Here is a 19,652-nt window from a genome sequence, read left to right as displayed (position 1 = left end):
GACCTCTGGTAGATGAATTCTTGTTATTTATAACCAGGTACCCATGTTCTAGTAATCTAGAAAAAGCCTCGGCTCTCTTGGAGGAAATTGCTAATGAATCTGAGTGTCTTTTGTGGAAACAGGTTGTAACTGCCTTTCTATCCACCCTTCTTAGTTGCCCTAGCAAAAGCAAATATGTAATGCTGTACACCATATCTGATGCTAGCACACTAATTGCGTTGAGTGTTCTCAGGCTTCTGAAATGGAGCTACCTCGTACATACGCTGTGCCATGTCGGCAAGAACATAAATCAGACTGCCTTTACTTTTTAAATTGGTCCTTCAGTGCTTCATGTGACTGCAAGAATGGCATCCCCAAAATGATAGGCAATGAGAATGATTTCTGCAATGTATTGAGCTTTGTAAAACAACAACTTTATTTGAAAATATATTCCAAAAGCCGGGTGACAACCTCATAATGTAGCGTCCTTTACTGGAAACACCGCTCAACACAATGATTAAAAACAGAGCATAAACGTTTTGTCGCCTATCCGGGTGGCATCATCAGTACAACAAAGGCCAAAGACGAGCTCATCAGCCTATCTAAGAGGGCATCATACACATCCGATAGGGGGCCACGGTTTGTATTACAGGCTGAAGCATCACGCCTGATAAAGCAGGATTCTAAGAACTTTCTAGGGCCCCATCGCTAGTCACGTGCAAAGATTACTGCACCATCAAAATATATGTCCCTTAGGACAGCAATGGTAGATCTTGGTTAGTTAAGCTAAGCACTAGTAGCCCTGGCAACGTCCCTTGTGTGCTCTTTTAGTCTTGTCCCGCGTCTTTTGTCTATCTGGCCAATGTAGGTTGCATCACATTCTATGCACTCAACTTGATATGCCAATGTGCCCATCAGTCAAAATGCCTGATGGGCACAGTGCCCTCCAAATAGCGTATGAAATACGTTGGATGAAAGGAATGCGCACCACCGATTTGACTCCTTTGATGTTGTTGTTGATTGTTCTCTGTTGTAGGGATGATGCCACCTGGATAGGCAATGAAACGTTTACTCTATTCTTAATTGTTGTGTTAAGCCGGTGTTCTCAGTAAAGGATTTTACAATATGAACTTTGTTTGAATGATGATTATTGGCGAGCTTCATAGCCTGGGCCACTACTCTAACAATTGCTTGTGGTAGTGTGGCGAAATGGAATAACGAGCCTGGTAAACAGCGTATTTGGAAATATATTTATTTATCTCTCATAGGTTGAAGAACCCAGTGTGGTGTTACATAACGGAGGGGCATGTAATCATACAAGACCGATCACCAAAAGGCCTTGCTTTTGACTAGATTAAAATGTGAAGCGATTGTAACATAACAAATGCTGCATGGTGGCGATATGATAGGTTGTCGAGTTGTCACGAGTTGTCGCAACGGTTACGGTTAGTTGAGAAACTGCATATCCAGTTAGCAGGCTCAAATTTTAATTAGGCTACTTTGGCCAACACGCGAGCATACAGCACAGTGTCAAAAGCCCTTACAAAATAAAAAAAATACTACATCTACGTGTACCCAGAAATCAAGACAGTTCAAAATGCTGTGAACGAATTCCACTACGTTAGTTTTGCCTGAATACCCTCTTCTGAAGCCATGCTGGAAGTTAAAAAAAGAAATCGACAGACTCAACTTGGTTGACAACGTGGTAGTACATGATGTGCTCCATTAGTTTACAGGGAACCCTAAAAAGTGGAGCTGGTTAATAGATAGAAGGAGCATAGTTGTCACCTCTTCTGAAGACAGGAATCAGCTTGAGACCTATGTCCTCGACTCACACACATACTAAGCACCTTTCACACAGATTAACGTATCTTCGTTCCAGCTCTTTCACTTTCAGATGTTCATCTCTGTTGAGTGGTCTGTCATTCTTGTAATACAGATTGGAATTGAAATGCAGGTGCATAAGGGATGCTGTCAAAGAAAAGTGTTTGGTTTTAGTCCTCTTAATGTTTCCAAAAACGAAAACAAACTTCACGGTGACTATTCTTCTGAAATTAGCAATTCCAGGATGACAGCAAAACATATATCTCGCCATATCATTATATCCACCTGGCACTTCAATTGAATAATGGCAGTTGAAGATGATGATTCAATTTAATGGCACATAAGCAACTCGGGCTATAGTGTGCCAAAACCATGGTAAAACTGTGACTTGTTAAATATCAGACGATTATACTAAAATAATATACTTTGTTGGTTGGTAAATTGAGATATAGACAAAAACATATGATAAGATAAAAATAAGCAATTGAAGAAAAGGCAATTGTTGGCTTTGTGTGACTGATGTCGAGTTTGCCACACTACGTGTTGAATAATAATGTACGCTGATATGCTGTAGCATATAAAGTACAATCATACACACGCTCAATATGTGGTGGATATGTGAAACCAATATACACATACTTACATTTCAAACTTTCTTGAAAAAGGCAGTCCATGTCTGTCGGATTTGCCAGACTCTATACAAAGCAAGTAAGCACAGTGTGGAAAGACTGTTTCATCTTTCGAAAGCGGAGGTGCAGCTACCACGACGTTTCCCCATCTCAATGCTTCGGAGCGGCATAGCCTAGTAAGAAGCCATCAGAAGGAGCTCATAAAGATAACTTGGTTGAAAAAGTGGAGGGTTCTGTGGGATACGTAAGAAAGCATACGCGTTACACAACAGCTACGAGAATGATCGACTGCACTTGCATGGTTTTCAGTACTTGGAACTGAAAAATAAATCTGCTAACCTTGTTGAAACTACTTTTCTGTCAGGACCACACGAGAGCACACTTGGTTTCTTTAGTTGAAGGTATCATCAGGTCCCCATGCTCCTTTGAGGTGCAGCAGACAGAATTTCGCTGAGGCGAGTGACTGCCGTTGCGGTCCGTCGCTTCGCAGCAGATCAAGAACAGTACACCGCAACGATAGGTGAAACGTTCAGAATATCGCGACCAACTCCAACACCAACCCAATGACCCGAACAAAGATGATGAACCGGGAGTCACACAAGTTCGCAGTTCGCAAGCTCGGCATACGGCATCCATTACAGCTGACCGGATACGGAAGCATATATGGAACGCGTGTACAGATTGAAAAGAAAATCGTAGAGACTGTTGCAGGTGATAAATGCAGGGTATATTTTTTTCTTTTTGAAGCTCTGTAATAAAAAGATATTAACATAGAAATGCCATTTCATGAAGGAAATTGACAGGTATTGCGTGACCACGTGACGCGTTTGAGCCAATTATGGGTGTTGCGAGTGGCCCCCGCGTTGACGTCATCTTGATGGTGGGCCGGGGTGGATATTCTATATAAACGTATGTTTTCTCGGTTTGACGCTAGGCGTGCTGCACTCGGATGAAGTCGAATGTTTAAAATTCGAGTTTAGAGAAACCGCGGGGTTTAAATGCATGAATTTTCGCATGGAGAGTCCTTGTTGGGTGCTTTATCGACTGCAAGTACGAAAGAGCTCCCACAGTTTCTGGTCAGAGTCCCTTTAAGGTGTATAGCAACACCCTCGAAGAAAATACACCCTTTGTGTATTGGTGTATTTCTACACCAATATTGGTGTAATAAGATGGTATCCTAACTGATTCCCTTTTAGGTGTAATGCTACACCTTCAGCTTGCTCTACACCGTTTCAGAAAGGGTGTTTGCAGTGTGTCCATGTGTGAAAATATGTGACCACAGCTGAATGACAAGCACGAATGCATGCTTACAAACTTCCGAGATCTGACAGATGCAAAGGATGCAATAATTCAGCTACAGCCAGAGCCGGCCTCCACAGGGGCAGCTGGCCTGAAGTGGGAGGCACAAAATTGTCATTTGCTTGGACACTGCGGGAGGTGCGCAAATTCCTCTGCTTGTTTGTGCATGCGCCAAGAGTGTTGCCGCACAGTGGCAGTGCGCAGAGTGGATGCCGGCTCTGGCCACAGCTTTGGAAAAGTGTACCTGCAAGAAGAATGAGAGTGCATACTTTATTCACAGCCTGACGAAGAACAAACAGTGAAAGAAAAGAAAGCGAATAACAATGCAAGTGCCACGTATATGCATACCCTATCAAAAATTCCATCAGGCCAGACGCTCAAGGACAAGTAGACACATAATTTGGGACCTGGACCAGCAGAAATGCTGCTGGAGCAGTGGCCAGCAGAAATCCTGCTGGAACAGTGGACCAGCAGAAATCGCGCTGGAGCAGTGGGCCACTTTGCAGCCTGTGCTACACTACTGAACCAGAGTCGCCACTCTTTTTCCAGCAGGGGCGCACACTGTACGTGCCAATGGCGTACAGAAAAATAGTTGGTGGCTAAAAGTATGAGAATTGAAAGACTGAGCATGCAAAGATTATAGATACTTTACTTCATACAATCTCTTCTGCAGTCTTGTCCGAATTTTTTTTTTTGCGAAAGGTATGCGTCGGACGTCATACAACGTTTCATGGATGATGTAGTCGCATGGGTGAAGTGTATGCTCTACCTGTTGCGGAACACATAAAATCAGTAAGGAGCTCTGCAACGCACTTCAGCTTAACTTACTTGATCTCTTTCAACATCTCCACGACGTATCTGTTGATTTTCCCACGTCTCGTGCGTGTTGGCACGTCTGTGTTGTTCACCGAAATTAATCCGGCAAAATCGTCTGCAATTATTAGTTTCCACATTAGTAACAGTGTGACTGGCGCATCACATGTGGTATCTTCTCCCTGATGCTAAGTGACGATACAAGTTTTTTTTTAATTCCGTGTTAGCGCCGCGCAGCAACTGTGGCTATGAGCGGCGTTACAGACGTGGACAGATAGAGAGAGGACAGCAGGAAGGAGTGGGGGACAGGGGGGTTAGTATGCGTCCTGGGCCGTCTTCAGGGGGAACTGTGCCGACATTCGTCTGGAAAGTCTTCGGAAAACCCAGGGAAAACCTCAGACAGCACAGCAAGTGACAGGATTCGAACCCGTGTCACCTCCCAGTCTCGGCGTGGGAAGCGATCATCTTAACCACTACGCCACGGGAGCTGGTGACGATACAAGTTAACCAGCAGGGTAGCGAGCACACTGAGATAACAATAACAGATAGATGATAATTGGATTGGATTGAGGTTTTACTGATACGCAACCGAGACATGACTACTTCATAAAGCCTATCTTTAAAAACTCCTGCAGGCTTGCCTACATTACACTTGATCAAGTGTAATTTATTATTTGTCTGTGTGTCCCAGTCATGTTGTCATTTTAAATTAATTGCTCTACGCAAGGCAGATCTCCGATCCTGAGCTGGTACGTCAAAGGGGGTTATGTCTCCTGAGAGTGCGTTGGTAGCCGCTGTGTCCGCCAGCTCGTTACCGGGTATCCCGACGTGGCTGGGCACCCAGCAAAGTGCCAAGGAAAGACCTCTGTTTTTTATGCGGCTAGACAGATGTTTTGCTCGCAGAAGGAGCAGGTTTTTTGGAGCAGGCAGCTAAGCGAATCAGTGTACACAACTGATGACCTGATGGAAAGTCGCAGTATATGATTAAGTGCCAAGATTATGCCATAGACTTCTGCGGTGAAAATGGAAGCTGTGTTCGGCAATCGATGCGATCTGCAAGATGTGTCTGTAACCATTGCACGTGAGACACCGGTGTCCGTTCTGGAACCATCAGTGTAAAATGCGACGTGGTCCCCAAAACCTTCTTTTATAGACAGAAAATCTTGCAGGAGTACGGCTGTAGGGGTTTCGTGTTTCTTGTACTGCAATAAAGATGTATTGTGTTCGGGCGGTGGTTGCCACGGAGCAATGCTCCCACTAGTTCCTACAGGCGTAGAAACGTACTCTGAAAAACTGTGTGTTTCAATTTCCTGCAGGATTCGCAAGTTGAAAGGAGGTGTACATGACGGTTTGTTAAGAAATAGCTGTTTGCAGCGTGTCTGAGTAACACAAGAGAAAGCTGGGTGCTGTGGATAACTTCGTACTTTTAGTGCATATGTGGAGGCAAGGAAAAATCTCCGCCTTTCTAATGACCACTCGTTGCACTCCACATAGAGACTCTCGACCGGCGATGTGCGAAACGCTCCCAAGACCAGTCGCAGTCCCTGGTGGTGGACAGGGTCTAGAGCTTTCAAGACGGACCTTCGTGCAGAGCCGTACACGACAGATCCATAGTCAACGGATGCAAGACGTGTAGATGCGGCGCAGAACCTCACGGTCTGCACCTCAGGATCTATGTGACAAGATTTTGAGAATGTTCAGCGATTTCCCACATTTACTTTTTAGGTTCCTTATGTGAGGGTTGAAAGTGAGGTTGCGGTCAAAAAGTATACCCAGGAATTTATGCTCAGATTTGACCATAATATCTTGGCCATTCATTTTAAGTTCTGGCTCAGGAAACATACCCCTTACTCTTGAGAAGGGTACGCAAAACGTTTTCTTAGGTGAGAAATTAAACCCATTCTCAGATAACCTTTTTGCTAATTTGTTCACACATAGCTGGAGTTGTCTCTCACATCTTGAAATGCTTGTAGACGAACAAGATATCTGAACATCGTCAACGTATAGTGAGTACATGACGGATAGCGGAATAGCGTGAACAATAGAGTTCATTTTGACTATGAAGAGTGTGACACTCAGAACGGAACCCTGTGGTACACCGTTCTCCTGAATAAAAGAACGTGAGAGTGATGTGCCCAACTGTACTCTAAAAGTTCTGTCCTGTAGAAAATTTGCGATGCAGCGGAGCATACGACCGCGTACACCGAAATTGTACAAGTCACGAACGATACCATATCGCCATGCCGTATCGTATGCTTTTTGTAGATAAAAAAAGATGGATATACAATGCTGTTTTCTGACAAACGCCTCCCTGATGACAGTTTCCAGCCGCAACAGATGATCAGTGGTTGAGTGGGCGGCTCTAAATCCGCACTGATACCTGCCGAGACATCCATTTTCTTCGAGGAAGTACATCAGGCGGCAGTTAACCATGCGCTCGAAGGTTTCGCCTAAACAACTTGTAAGCGCTATAGGCCTGTAGCTACATGCATTGGAAGGATCTTTCCCTTGCTTCAAAAGTGGAACGACTGTAGCCACCTTCCAACGAGATGGGAGTTCACCCTTATTCCAAACTGAATTGAAAAAGTGCATGAGAACTTCTAGTGATGTTTTTGATAAGTGCTGCAACATGCTGTACATGATTCGATCTGGCCCAGGTGCTGTTTGTCTTGGAGACGACAGAGCACGCAGCAGCTCCATCATACAAAATGGTTTATTAAAAGCATGGCTGTCACTGGTGCCATACGTGATTTTGAATTTCTCAGCATCATCTTTGACTTTTAAGAAATCCCTGGTGTAGTGAGAGGAGGAAGAAACACTCTGGAAGTGTTCTCCCAACACATCTGCCTGTTCTTCTAAAGTTTGGCACACCGCACCATTCCTCTCCAAGAGGGGAATAGAGAAGCTTGTGTAATTGCTCTTTATTTTTTTAGTCGATCCCACACCACCTTAGTTGGGGTACTGCTATTCAAGGAGGAGACAAAACCCTTCCATGATTCACTCTTTGCTTGTCGGCGTGTCCACCTAGCTTTTGCTCGAGCTCTCTTAAACGCCAGTAGATTTGCTGGGGTTGGATACCGCCGGAACCTGCCCCAAGCACGGTTCTGCTCTTTTCGTGTATTTCCACAGTCCTCTGACCACCAAGGCTTGCAACGCCTGGGCAGTTGACCTGATGACTGTGGAATGGACTTGGTTGCTGCTTTTACAAGAATGTCTGTGATATAGTTATTTGCATCATTAATGTTCAGCCCAAGGAGGGACTTTATAGAAAGTGTGGCTTCTTGTTTAAAGAGGTTCCAGTCTGCTAACTGTATCTTCCAACGAGGTGGGCGGGTTTTAATTGCACCTGATGGTCGATTGATCTCTAAAACGACAGGGAAGTGATCGCTACCATGGGGGTTTTCGTCCACTGTCCATGAAATGTCCTGAAATACAGATGGACTGCACAGCGAAATATCAATGGCTGAAAAGGACTGCGAAGCAGCATTAACATGAGTAGCGTTTCTGCATTGAGCAGGCAGATTGGCAAAGATGCTAATAATTTCTCAAAACATTTTACCTCGGGTGTCAACTTTGGAACAACCCCAGAGCAAATGGTGCGCATTGAAATCTCTCAGTACCAGAAAAGGCAATGGGAGTTGATTAATAAGATCCTCAAGCTGTCTCTGTTCGACCCTGACTGATGGCGGTAGGTATAAAGAGCATACCGCCACTACACGATCAGTGCAGATCTGAACAGCAATGGCCTCAAGATTTGTGGAAAGCGGAACGTCTCTCGTGGGAAGTGTTCTGGCCGTGAGAATGGCCACACCTCAGGAAGCACGTGCCGTGTTCGTTCGGTCCTTACGATAAACGTTCCACCGTCGGAGGTGGAAAGGGGTGTCTGGAATCAAATTTGTTTCTTGGAGACAGAAACAGACAGCATGATGTTTGTCTGCCAAATCATGGACGTCATCAAGATTTTTCAGGAAACCCCGGCAGTTCCACTGAATAATGCTCTGGGAATTCCCAACTCATAATAAATGTACAGAAGAGGAAAAAGAATATGGACTGAACCACTACTCTAAGGTGTGAAGACCTTGTGGAACAACTGTCCATGAATGCGGAGGGATTAAGGAGCTTGTATTCTCGGTGGACGAGCCCTTTGTTGTTGTTCCTTAGCTTTTCCTCCTCGTCCTCGGCCAGCTTTTTTCCCTCTCTGTTCCTTGCCCATGGAAAGACTTGGTAGACTCGCACACGACTTCTGAGAGCAGCAGTCGTCGTCATCGAGATCCATGCTCTGACTCGTGTTTTGAGACAGGCCCATGGCAATCCCGTCCCAAACGGAAGGGAACGGAACAACCTCCTCTGAGGTTAACATTGCATCTCCCTGGCTGTTCGTTTGAGAGGCCACTGAAGGAGAACCTTCAGTGTCCCTCTCTTTGTGTTGGGGAGTGTGGAGGGGAGCCCCAGAGGTCTGGGTCTCCACCGATACTCTGAGTGGTGCCACTCCCCTGCGCACCACATCAGAGAAGGTTCCTTTCTTCTGGAACGCCAGTTGTGCCTTTGCTGCACTGTATGTAATATTTTGCTCCGCTTGAGGATCTGTTTCTCCTCCTTCCAATAAGGACATGATCTGGAGTAAACAGGGTGGTTACCCTTGCAATTGGCACACTGAAAGTCATTGCTGCACGACTCTGACGAATGGCCTTTGCCGGCGCACTTAGCACAGACGGGCTGCCCACGGCATACCTGAGAACCGTGGCCAAACCGCTGGCACTTGTAACAGCGACTCGGATTTGGGATGTACGCCCTCAAATTGCAACTGAAGTAACCGGCTTTGATTGTGTCCTGCAGCTTGTGGAGCTTGAAAGAAAGGATGACGTGCTTTGTTGGGATTTCTTTCCCATCCCTACGCATGACTATTCGCTTTACAGCTGCCACACCGTGCTGTTGTAGGCCTTCTTGGAGTTCCGATTCCGAACAGTCAAGAAGGTCGCTCTCAGAAATTACTCCTTTAACAATGTTGAGACTCCGATGTGAACTTACTGTGACAGATATCCCATTGATGTTTGTCAGTGAAAGAAGCGCACTGCTTTGCTCTCGCTTTTCAACATTGACCTGGATATCTCCAGAGCCCAGTTTCTTGGCATTGTATTCTTTACCTATCAGCTGTTCAAGTGCTTTCGCTATTACAAAGGGAGCTACCTTTGACAGTGGTCTTGTGTCATCATTAGAGTGGACAACCAGAAACTTTGCAAACCATGGTTCGGGTGTTGAGGTATTTAAATCAATTTACTGGTACTCGGTGCGGAACCGTTTCCGATTCCGATCTCGGGGTTTTAAAGAAGAGGAAGCCATAAAGGTGACAATACAATTCGATGCAAGGGTCCTGCCGCTCACCACGAAGCCCAACCAGGGGACCGCGTTTGACGCAGTAGCAGGTACGCCTATACACTATACCCAAGTGCAGCTTCTGGAGAGTGAAAGACTGCCCAAGGTTGACCCTTGCCGCCAAAGAAGGTGAAAAGAGGAAAAGGATAGAAAGAAGGAGACCAAGGAAGAGAAAGTGATGAAAAGGGAGATGGCGACTTGCTGAATAATCCTGGCCGGGCCTTCCAGGACCACCCGACTATGGGAAGCAGGGGCCAAAGCGGTGTGTTGCTTTCTCGGAGGGGCCCCGGAGGGTCCTAAACAACCTCTGGGTCCACTCAACCGCCAGGATCCCCCTTTTTCCAGACACGGGGAAGCCACGCACAGCTATACGTGGGGGTCTCCCTCCTGCGTTGACCCAACCGTGAGTGCAGGAGGGGGCTAGTGCGGCTGCTGCCGGGCGATGGGGGCGTCAAGTTCCCGACGCCGGGGATAGAGGATAAGGTAATATGAATCAATATAGTAATAACCACACTGCACAAATAAAGTTATAGGAACCCACATGCTAGGAACATTACCAAGCAAAAGGTGAATGAAACATAGCACTACAGGCACACAACTAACCTTGAATTCACGAAGTCCAACGGCTTCCGGAGATACCTTCCAAGGTACACACAGAACCAGATATCACTAGGAGGGCACAATAAACAGTCGCCGCACCGGGGCACCAAAACCACGACGAAAGACGATTCCCAAGCGAGAGCCCTCCAAACATACGTCCGAACGCGTCTAACACGAAATTTGAATGAGCAGGGGACGCGGGACGCGCTGCGCACTCCAAGGACGCTGTCTGTAACGGCTCTCCCCGCGCTATATCAAGAAAGCAGAAAGTCGCGCTAAGACGGGACCAGAGCTATCGCAAAGGGGATGTTTTCCCAGTCAAAATAAGTCCTCGATCACATCCGTACGCCAATAAACCGATATCGGGAAAAATGCCACCAGCCCCGTGAATATAAGAAACCGCCCTTGCCATGTTGTGCTAACTCGAGAACGGATATGGATCGAAAGATACCGCAAGTTTCTACGTATTCGGCTTGCAGAGTACCGGTTGGTGGTGTGAATTGGAAAGTTGTAGCGCAAAGAACAGAGCACGCGCCCAAAATTTCGAGTAAATTGGACGTAAGGTACGCGAGTTACGGCACAAACTAGAGGGAAGCGATTCCGGGCTTCGTTACCCAGACTAAGCGTCGCCAAGTGCAAAGCCCTCATACTCCACCTACGGGATTAAAACGGTTGGAAGGAGCATGTCGAGACCTTCAAAACTATATCACACACGACCACGTAGCTGCAGCAGAAGCTGTTTTAGGAACAACTACCGTCAGTCCCATGTATTAGAAGGAGTGTAAACACGGAAACCGGTAACTCGAGAACCGCAAGCTTAGAGAGCCGAAGTAAATTTTGTCACGCTCACCTAGTCGAGACGAGTACGCTGCAGAAAGATGAACATCTTCCGACACGTATATCCTTCCGAAAGAGGGCCCCAAAATTTGACAAAACGGAGTTACAAAAACGTCTCTGCCCGTCTCTGAACGACAGAAAGTTTTTATGCTAGTGCAAGGCTGGAAATGACGCAAAGCCGATGAAAATTGGTCCCTTTCTTGCGGGAATTTCCTAAAATTGAGCGATTCTGCTAAATGCTGTGTCAAACTTTGAATTTCGCAAATTTTCGAAGTTTGCTGACAGGCAGGGGCCTTAAGCATATTACCTGTGATCTGCAGCAACCCAGCAGGGATGCTGGACTCAATATGGGATGCGCCACATACTCGACAAACTAAAAATCCCATCCCTGAGCATAACAGAAGGGGCTTGTTGGTCGAAGAGAAAAGAAAAGTAGTGGATGTTTGAATGCTGGGTCACTGTTTTACAGCAGTGTAGACAATTGTGTGATTGTTACTGGCTGTTTCTTATTCATTTATTCACATTACTGATGCGCTGGTGGTCACGCAAGGTGCCGTACTGGAGTCCATTTCTGTATTGCAGCTACATATCTTTGTGCATGTTTTGCCAAGTATTTTGCCGAATTTTCGCTTGTGTATTTTGGACATTTGCAGTGATAATACTTTTTTATTCAGTGTATTATTTCCCTTACTTTGATTGACAAAGAGTAAAGTGTTTGTGATGGCTTCAGAAAGGCTTCAAAGTTATGAACAAAAAATTATCCCAAACAATAGTGCGGATGTGTATCATTGTTACCTCGTACACTTTTTTCACACCAAGAAGGTGTAAACGGGCTGTGCAGAAGGTGTTCGAAAGCTCTAACACCCATTTAACACCCTTCAAAGGGTGTTCATTTTCTTAAAAGGTAATAGGGGAGTAAAAAAGGAGTATATACAAGTTTACACCTTATTTACACCCCAAATACACCCAAAAGGGAGTTTTTCAGTTTACAGTAGGCAATGCCGTAATATCGGTCTCTTCCGTAACACGCAGTGCCAGGTGGACGGCATGAGGAAGTTTTGAGAGGATGAGCTCACGAAAGAGCTTGTCGCCAAATGGAGCGGTTCCAAGGATTTGTTTCATGCGCCTGACGAACTGTGAAGGCTTGCGGCCCCCAATGTCTCCTTTGAGATGAGCCCGTGTAGCCGCTGACGATCAGACGGAAGAACTCTGCTGGTGATAGCACGCTTAAGGGCGTCGTAGAGATCTTCTAATGGAGGTGTGTTGATGGCGTCACTGACCTCGAGTAGCACGTCCTCGGAAAGGACGGACAAGAGGTCATGGTACCTAGGCGATTGGGTAGTGATGCCGCCTAAGGTGAATTGCGATTCCGCCTGTTGAAACCATAGGTCGGGCCGGGACCGGATAAATGACGGCAGGCGGGTAGCGAAATGCCCAACGCTGGCCGTTGCATTGAAGCATCAGCGAAGAACTGAGCTCATGATTTATTGCGCGAGGGGACAGCATTAGCTGTCCTCGTCTCCGCCAAACCCTCAATACCCTGATTACCGTCTTCCAATATGGCAAGTGCGTCGTGGAGCGATAGTGCCCTATAAAATATGATACGCAATGAGGAAGGTAAAGGGTCAGTGGAAGTAGACGCCGTCGGTTAGATGCGAGAGAGGAAGTCGGAGATTTGCAAAAGTTAAACCCTTGAAGTGGAAGTGGAATAGATTGCGTAAGAAAGGAAAAGCGCGGCAATTTTGAATGCTTGCGAAATCCGACACCATGGACGCCTACCGATGCCATATGCGTGCAACGATGTTTACATAGTTATACGCATAGGTTACACATCCCAAATGTACAATATTGTTTGCTAAGTACTTTCGCAGTAGCAAGCAAGACCTATTTGATCAATATTTATGCCTCCAGGCTTGACAAAATAAGTAGAAATTTACTTACATTGACTCTGTAGAGTTCTTTTTCCTAGTGGACATAGGTGCATTATGGCCGTTGTAGCTGATGCGCCAATAAAACCCGAATCAAATCAAATCAAACCTAGTGGAGACATTTATCCAGAGAAGAATTGACACGGTGAAACTAACATCACCACTTTGAGCGGCCATGAAACGAGTGTTCGAAATAATCGAAACCACTGGTTTTTTCGAGGGCAGGTATGGGGATGTCATATGGCTTTATTAGGCGGTCGAGAGTTACTTGCCCATGGACTACATCTCCTACTACACTATTCCTAAGCCAGGTCTATGCTCAGGTCTCCCTTCAACTCTGCGTACACGGTGGAGGGAGGCGAAAGTGAGCTGGTCCTTCATATTTAGGAGAAGGACCCCTGGATAACGCGGTCCGCCCCTGGGTGGGGCGTGTCTTTCAGTGCGCAGCCCATAAAACGGTCGTCGGGACAGTATCGCTTGCGATGCTATAGCGGGAAGATTTTTCTTAAATCCTAAGCCCCATTCTCTACATCTCTACAATAGGAGATACGCGAAATAGCGCCATCTGTCGAGTGCGCCGTTCCCGACCGCCATGGCTAGGGCATATCTCTGACGAGCTGCAGCGCGGCTTGAGGGGGTTCCGCTAAAGAGGAATCCACGGCCGCAATTTTTGAAGCACGACTTCTCGGTGGAGTACAGAACATTTCGGCGGAATGTACGAATGACAAACTGTTCAGAACTCTAGTCTCAGCAGCAGAAATAGTCCTACAGTTTTGCGGTCGATTCCATTTTCAGCGAGATCTCAAACGGCATTTATCATCGACGTTCGGCATTTGAATTTACTTTGTTTTCTGCAATACTTCACTTTTTAGTTTTAGCTGCTATTGTGATGGTAAGATTAAATGAAATACTGGTCTTATAAAAGGGAATATTTTGATGCAGGAGTTTTTCGTACCATTCGCCGCACTGTGCCGAGCAATCTCTTCCTTAATGTTTTCAGATTCTGGGAACCACGCCACGGTTGTAGTGCTGCTGTGTTTGGTAGTTGTGATATATAATTAGACGATATAGTACTAGGTATCAGATTTAGATGTTGGCAGGTATCTGGTTCTATCATTGCCGCTTGCTCTCCTTAAGCCACGACTTGACCCGTTTGTCGAGCATGTGACTTCATGACCAACATTTATTTATGTTATTTAATAAATAAATATTTGATCAACAGAAATGCCATGATTCTGAACCTGTAATAAGAGTGGTTTTATCCTACGTAGTTCAACTACAAGAAGTGATCTTCCTTAACACAAAAACAAATAAGATTTAAAAGCAAATATTCATAGATGATGTCCTATTCTCGCGTTCTGGCCTATTTAGTGGCTCGACTAATTTCTTTTCTTACTTTCCCTTGTGCACGAGAAACTGGAACACAGTAGAGAACACATATAGAGACCGCAAATTATTGTGCACATGCTTATTTGGAGTTAGAATGTACGTCAAGAGAGCGCACTAGGTACAGCTTGGGACAAAAGTTTACGGAACACAGCACAGCCGTGTTTCTGCATCGGAGCGGCCTCGTGCAAGCTGTCACGAAGAGGTCGAATAAGAAACGGGTGACCGGCTATTCTATCCATATCTCAGTATACATGTCCTTGGCGCATAACAGCCCTAGTCGCTCATGCGCCAGAAAAACCTCAATCACTCACTCAGTATACATGTCACCTCCTGTTTCCTGATGGTGTTTCGCTCCAATGGAGAAATGCGACACTCCGGTGTTCCGTAAACTTTTGTCCCAAGCTGTACATATGCAAAACAATATTCCATTCTATCACATTTGACAATTCACCTGCGGGTTATGATATAATTCACCATAAGTTCAGTGATTTTACAAAAAGAGTCAAATCAGGATCATTCATCACATTATGGGTCTGCCGCTCAGGTTCTGCATCAGTGGTGCATAAACGAGCGGCAAATGTCTGATTCTAAAGTGACTGCATACTCGTAATAATTCTGAATGATCGAGAATGTTAAGCTTAACTCGTTAAGGCTATGGTCTCACTCCCCTCTTAAAAAGAGGCAACTTTGTACCAGACCTGTAGCTCTCATTTTCGTCTGTTGGTGGTGAAACTGGTGCCATTCGGAAGCTATGATTCTTGAGTCGGGGGGACCGTCTTCCGATTTTCGGCCAGGCATGCGGTTGCGGCGCCATAAGGCCTGGAACATGCCAATATCTCCGATTATGGGTGGTCTTTGTACGAAACTGGCGCAAAAGGGAGAGCAGATAGCGGCGCACCATTTGTTGCGTTGTGTTGTTCTGTGATACGTGGAGGGTGGACCGTCTCGCTCTTATTGATATATGACTCCGATAATCCGGAAGCGCCTTCAGAAAAACATGAAAAAATGCCTTCCTTTGGCTTCCTGTTTCGAGGTGTTCTAATGTCACCACACCAGCCTAGAAGTGGCAGTGGATGGGCAATTATGCGCAAAACAATTGCTGAAAATTTCAGCATGATTGGAAGCGCACAGCGCAGGTTATTACGTTCCCAAGCCATTCCGAAACATTCCGACCAAACCGAAACTATACAGGATTTTCGGTGGCCACATCGTGGCAGAGCATGTAACTACCGTGTGATCAACTCCAGTTTTCTGCGAAAGGTGGCGCTTGCGTCACTTGTGTTCCAGAGCCGTTTATAGAGAGAGTTTGGCCATTGGGAGGAGCCTAACTTAAAGCGCGCCATGCGACGTCACGGCCGAACGACCTCCTTCGTCGTGCTCTATTGTTATCCAGTCGTCAACCTGTCGCCGACGCCATATTGATGCTGATCGTTGTTTACAATCCAAGGAGAGAAGACACGTGCGTACTTCTTGCTTCGAAAGCCTTTCGTCCTTGAACTCTTTCTGTTCGGCAACAAAGCCCCCTTATCACTTGCGCCAGTGGGTCATAAGCCGGTTATTCCTGTAGATTACATTCAACACGGCCACGAAGGTGTCGACCAGCTGGCGGACAGCATCAATATGGCGCGGACTAGATGGCTGATAAGCGGATTCCGCTCGGATTCAGGCTTTTTGGGCGCCGCAACGACGACTCTGACGTCAAAATAAGCTCCTCCCATGAGGCGGCAAAAGATCAAAGAATGGCCAAACTCTCCCTATAAATGGCTCTGTTGTGTTCGTTACGTCACGTTGGATGCGCTGGCTGTGCCGCTGTGCTGCGGGACGCATTTATCTACGCCGTTTTGATAGGTGCTGACTGTCGTGTTCTGATTTGAACTGTTGATACTGCGGTAGGCTGCACGTTCATAATATCGTTGCTGCTGCCGCTTCGTACAAACTGGAAACGCGCGGCAAATACACGGCCGTGCAAGAATCCTCAGAAACCGCGGAGTTGCGGTCAGAAATCAGTCCGCAAGCTGCGTCGGCGGCTGGCGAGAGAGAAACGGTAAGTTGTAACCAAGTGATTGTAACTTTGTGCTGGTGCAGTGCGCTTGCTCTTATTTATTTGTTATTCTCCGTAGGCAATCCAAGCTGTGGTCTTTGCCCCCTTGTATGGTCTTAGGCATCAGTGGTCTTAGTCTAGTGTCATTGCCTTGACTCTGGGGGCAAGACTGAGAAGCACGTACCTGTATTACGACTCTCCCCCGATTAATTTTTTTTTATAGTCTGAGGTACAGCACAGGAGTGAAAGGGTGAGGATGGACAGCGTTCTCTAGTTTTGGAACTATCTTCTGCTGTGTATCTCACTTCGATATTTCATTTCTGCCAATGAGAGCATTGCCAAGTTTTTGTGCATTTTGACTTTTTCAGATTACCACAGTGGTGCCAACTTTCACTTGCGGCTATCCAAGAGCGTACGATGTGATACGGTTCAGGTCGACCCGGATGTTATCATAAACAATATATGCATTTACCAATTTCTAATGGCTGTGTTCCATCTCCTCTTTTTCTATGTTTGCTACAGTTGCCTCACTGCCTCATCCCGTTGCTTTACCCTCGCCAAGCGAATGGCCGCTTCCGCACGATGAACTCAGTACGATGAACTCAGCATGGGCATGTTCATAGCAATATCGCAATGCCCGTACTAACATACCTGAAATTTGACCCGTACATTCCTTTAGTGTCACCATATGTTCTCGTCTTCTTTATTTTTTTTACCTTCTCCAACGTCCTGCGGTCTCCTTGAAAAGTTATCGTATAGATTCTTCTTCCACAAAAGTCTTCTAACACTTTGAATACATTATGCAAGAGCAGGAAATAGACCAACTTGCACGAGATTTCCGACCACTGACCTGCTGCGATCAGGTTAGCATGGCACACTGCCAGAGGAGGACAGATGACCGAGACAAATAATGGGAAAGCGCGCCCGTTCACATTCCTTCGGTTGTTGTACCACCTGTCTAATTGTAAAAGAAAATCGTGGGGGAACGCATAAGGCTGTTATTCGAAACATGTCTTTTTTATGCTTCCTTGTTTGTCTTTCTCGCATTCTCGCAACGTGTCCTCGGCCTAACATATTGGCCTTGGCTCATAATCGTTGTTGTGAACGAACTAAAAATCGTAGAACCCTATGTTTGCGCCTAGAGAGCAATACGTGCGTGTAGTGTGCCTGCGGACCAAATCTAGCGGTACAATGAACGACTGTAGCATTTCGTGCAGCACTATCTTCGGTGCGCAAGCAGCCATGGTCTCAAGGGAATATAAAATTGATCGGTATCATCAATATAATTATCGTAATGAACCTAATTATCGCAATACGTTTGAACAGTTGCACACCTCGCCGTGCATGCTGAATCACATTCGGTTACTGCAAGTGTCACTGACATCCTGCGTGTTAGATAAAGCTGTTAGGGGCAACAAGCAGGGTCCTACAAAAGAATTGTCACTGCTAGGCAATGAATGTGAACACAGAAAAGGCTACGAGTTAATTCTCTTCCGTGTCCCAAACACACGCTTCTTCGTGTTGTTCCTTTATTTTTTTTTATTTTTTGCTTCATTGTTTCTAGTCGAACGGAAGGAACCGGGTTATGCACCAGCTTGCCTGCGTCCTTTCCCTTCGGTCGGCAGTTAGGTAGCGCAGTACCGCTATTCGCTACTCCTCTGAAACGCCACTACTCATTCCGAAACGTAGCGCGGTACCGCTACCGGAAGGAAATATGTACCGGCGCTACTGCCAAGCTGCCTCGTAAGATATTTATTTATGACGAACATGTAACCATGATGAGTAGAGCCCACACAACGCTTAGGCTATAAAACTTTGTTTTATGCAGGAACAACAAGCACGAGAACTGTCAAAACCAGCTCTGAAAACTTTATTCTAGGCAGGATAAGTTGGCACAGAAATTAGAAAATGTCACTTTGATCATGACGGATTCTGAGACTTCAGACACGGATACCGCCTTGTCGAAGTGAAATGGCGTGGGATACTAGTTACTTCTTTTGTTTTGACTACTAAAGTAGCTTGTACTAACATACCTGAAATTTGACCCGTACAGTCCTTTAGTCTCACTATATGTTCTTGACTTTTTTTTACCTTCTCCAACGTCCTGCGGTCTCATGAAAAGTTATCGGATAGATTCTTCTCCCACAAAAGTCTTCTAACACTTGGAATACGTTATGCAAGAGCAGGAAATAGACCAACTTGCACGAGATTTCCGACCACTCACGCTGCAATCGGGTTAGCACGGCACAAGGCCAAAGGAGGACAGATGACCGAGACAAATAATGGGAAAGCGCGCCCGTTCACATTCCTTCGGTTGTTGTACCACCTGTCTAATTGTAAAAGAAAATCGTGGGGGAATGCATAAGGCTGTTATTCGAAACGTGTCTCTTGATGCTTCCTTGTTTGTCTTTCTCACATTCTCGCAACGTGTCCTCGGCCTAACATGTTGGCCTTGGCTCATAATCGTTGTTGTGAACGAACTAAAAATCGTAGAACCTTATGTTTGCGACTAGAGAGCAATATCTGCGTGTAGTCTGCCTGTGGACCAAATCTAGCGGTACAATGAACGACTGTAGCATTTCGTGCAGCACTATCCTCGGTACGCAAGCAGCCATGGTCTCAAGGGAATATAAAACTGTAATCGGTATCATCAACATAATTATCGTAATGAATCTAATTATCGCAATACGTTTTAATAATATCAATTGCACACCTCGCCGCTGAATCATATTCGGTTGCTGCAAGTGTCACTGACATCCTGCGTGTTAGATAAAGCTGTTAGGGGCAACAAGCAGGCTCATACAAAAGAATTGTCACTGGTACACTGTTAAATCCAGAACACCTTTTGGGGTGTAATTCACACATACCATAACTGACTCCATTTTAGGTGTATCTTAACACCCTTGGCCAGCCTTACACCCTCCCAAAAAATGGTGTAAT

The sequence above is a fragment of the Ornithodoros turicata genome, chromosome 3, assembly GCF_037126465.1.
Source record: "Ornithodoros turicata isolate Travis chromosome 3, ASM3712646v1, whole genome shotgun sequence".
NCBI lineage: Eukaryota > Metazoa > Arthropoda > Arachnida > Ixodida > Argasidae > Ornithodoros > Ornithodoros turicata.
Note: the sequence above shows the minus strand (reverse complement) of the source record.